Genomic DNA, 3,548 nt, shown 5'->3' on the forward strand with positions numbered 1-3,548 from the left:
TGTTACAGTGCCTACTAACTCTTTTACATGCATGAAAGTTACACTTGATGATCCCTGTTTGTGGCACAAACGCTTTGGTCACATTAGCTTACTAACCTTGAACAAACTCAAGAAATGGGACTTGGTTGAAGCACTACCTAAAATCAAGTTCGACCAAGAAAAGATGTGTGACACGTGTTCTAGTTGCAAATAAGTGAGATCATCTTTCAAACCTAAAAGAGTAGTAAGCACAAATCAAGCCTTGGAACTGGTACACATGGATCTATGTGGTTCTATGAAGGTAAAGAGTAGAGGAGGATCCAGGTATGTCTTTGTCCTCGTGGATGACTACTTAAGGTATGTATGGCCTATCTTTCTTCATTCAAAAGATGAGACTTTTGATGAATTTGATTGTTTTATGAAACTTGTTCAAAATAAATATAAGACTAATCTTGTATTTATTCGTACGGATCATGGTACTGAATTTGATAATCAAGCCTTTATAGAATATTGTAGAGTTAATGGTGTAGGACATAACCATTCCGCACCAAGAACTCCTCAACAAAACGGTGTCGTTGAGCGTATGAATAGAACACTAGAAGATAAGGCTCGTACAATGCTTTAGTGTAGTGGTCTACCTCGTAACGTTTGGGCTGAAGCCATTAGTACTTCCTGTTATATCCATAATCGTGCTATGATAAGGCCTATTCTTAAGAAAACCACCTATGAACTCCTAGGAGGTCGCAAACCTAACATCTCTCATCTTCGTTGTTTTGGAAATAAGTGTTTTGTTTACAATAATGGTAAAAATAGGTTAAGCAAATTCGACCATAGGAGTGATGAGGCGATTTTCATAGGATACTCGGATCATAGCAAGGCTTACAAAGTCTTCAACAAAAGAACACTCTGTATTGAAGAAAGTGTTCACGTTATTTTTGATGAAGATAATATGCTTGATAAGCCCTTACAGGATGAGGAACAAGACTTGGATGAACCTGACTTTCGTCTTTCTAGAGACGATCCCTCAGAATTAGAATTGGAGGATAATGAAATTGAAGGAATAAGTGATGAACTTGATCGTTCTTCAAAGGACAAGAAAGAGAAAACCATAGTTATAGTTGATGATACTATAACATTGACTCAAAATAACGATTCCCAATCCAATGTTATAGGTGATGTTACTATAACATTGAATCCAAATCAAGGTACAGAGTCCGAAGTTATAAACGGCTCTACTACAACACCTGGATTGGATTCAGGGGGGTCTTCCTCCAATTCTGAGCCAAATGAAGTTTGGTCTAGCTCAAATAATGATGAAGAGCCAAGTACTTCAACCAAATGGAAATACCAGAGCTCACATCCAATGGACAATATTCTCGGAAATATTAATAAGGGAATTCAAACGAGACGATCCTTGAATAATTTCTGCTCATTCTACTCATTCCTATCCATGATCGAACAAACAAATATCAATGAAGCTCTTGCAGAATCAGACTGGATTATAGCCATGCAAGAAGAACTTCAACAGTTCGAACGAAACAAAGTTTGGCATTTAGTTCCTAGACTTAAGGATCGATCTGTTTTTGGAACAAGATGGGTATTTAGGAATAAACTAGATGATGCCGGAGTCATTGTTCGAAACAAAGCAAGATTGGTGGTCCAAGGTTATAATCAACAAGAAGGAATAGATTATGACGAGACTTTCACACCCGTTGCTCGTCTTGAAGCTATTAGACTTCTGATAGCGTTCGCAGCTCATAAAGGAATGAAGCTCTTCCAAATGTTTGTCAAGACAACATTTCTAAATGGGTATCTACAGGAAGAAGACTTCGTAGAACAACCCCCTAGATTTAAGAGTAGCAAATTTGAAGACCATGTCTTTAAATTAGACAAAGCACTATATGGATTAAATCAAGCACCAAGGGCTTGGTATGACAGATTATCAAAGGTTCTACTTGACAGTGGATTCAGTAGAGCATCTTTTGATAAAACCTTATTTCTAAAATACGAGGGTTCTGACCTATTGGTTGTTCAAATCTACATTGATGATATCATCTTTTGATCGACCAACCGAGGCTTGTGCAAGTATTTTCCTGAGTTGATGACTTCCGAGTTCGATATGAGTATGATGGGAGAATTGAAATTCTTCTTAGGTCTGCAAATTCAACAAACTGAGGAAGGCATTAAAATCCATCAACAAAAATATATCAAGGAATTGATTTGAAAATTCGGAATGGAAAATTCCCATGCTATGCCTACTCCGATGGTCGCAGACAAGAAGTTAACATTACATGAAGACGATAAACCTGTTGATGAAAAAACTTACCGTGGGATGATAGGGTCGTTACTATATTTAACTGCAAGTCGACCAGATATCATGTTTAGCGTATGCGTTTGTGGGAGATATCAATCATCTCCCAAAGAGTCGCATATGACGGCCGTAAAAAGAATTTTACGAAATCTTATTGGAACGGCCAAACTATATTTATGGTATCTAATAGAGTGTACTTTCGACCTGGTTGGTTATTCTGATGCCGACTACGCTGGATGTTCTCAAGACAAAAAAAGTACGTCAGGTGTTGCCACGTTCGTTGGACCTTGCATCATTACGTGGGGTTCAAAGAAGCAGAACTCAGTTGCCCTTTCAACTGCTGAAGTCGAGTATATCGCTGCAGGACTGGTATGTACTCAATTATTATGACTTAAGCAACAATTACGTGATTATGGTGTAGATGTAGGTTGCATTCCTATTTTGTGTGATAATACTAGTGCTATTATTATTTCCAAAAACCCTGCACAACACTCATGTACCAAACATATTGAAATTAGACACCATTTTATTCGAGACCATGTTGAGAAAGGGAATATAAAACTTTAGTTTTGTAGTACTGAAAAACAATGGGAAGACATTTTGACAAAATCATTAGCTAGAGAACTATTTGAGAATTTACAGTTGGAAATTGGTTTAATCAGTGGTACCTAAGCTTTCATATGTGTTTAATCTCTTAATGACTGATTAGTAAAGATTAAGATTGTATGACTGTGTCCATATATTGCGTTGTATGAATATTTACGTTTATAGAAATTTATTTATCGTATATAATCTATTTGTATCTTAGAATTATATTGGCATACAAATTTTATCTTGTTTCCAAAAATTGAGATACACCATATTTCTTTTACTTTCCAAATTTTATAAGAATCTCTCCTATATTGCTATACATATCTCATCCAGTATCCTATTCCTACTCTTACTTTACTTACCATAATCAATTCACATCACCTAATTACCTAAAACTAGACTAACCTAGACTATCACCCTATATATGGTCTAGCCGTGTATCCTACCCCATACAACCCCGCTTGCTTTACTTTTTCTCTTTTCAAAAGATTTCACAAATCCTTCACCCATCACCACCATCATCATACTCAACCATCTTCTTCATCATGAATCCACCCCATGCAAAAACTCGGTCTACTACCCGAAATCAACACCACCGAAATCCAAATAATCAAACATCACCACAACCATCCAATAATCCTAATTCCTCTACTTTTCCTTCACCACA

Source organism: Silene latifolia, chromosome 8 (genome assembly GCF_048544455.1).
Source record: "Silene latifolia isolate original U9 population chromosome 8, ASM4854445v1, whole genome shotgun sequence".
In the NCBI taxonomy this organism is placed as follows: Eukaryota; Viridiplantae; Streptophyta; class Magnoliopsida; order Caryophyllales; family Caryophyllaceae; genus Silene; species Silene latifolia.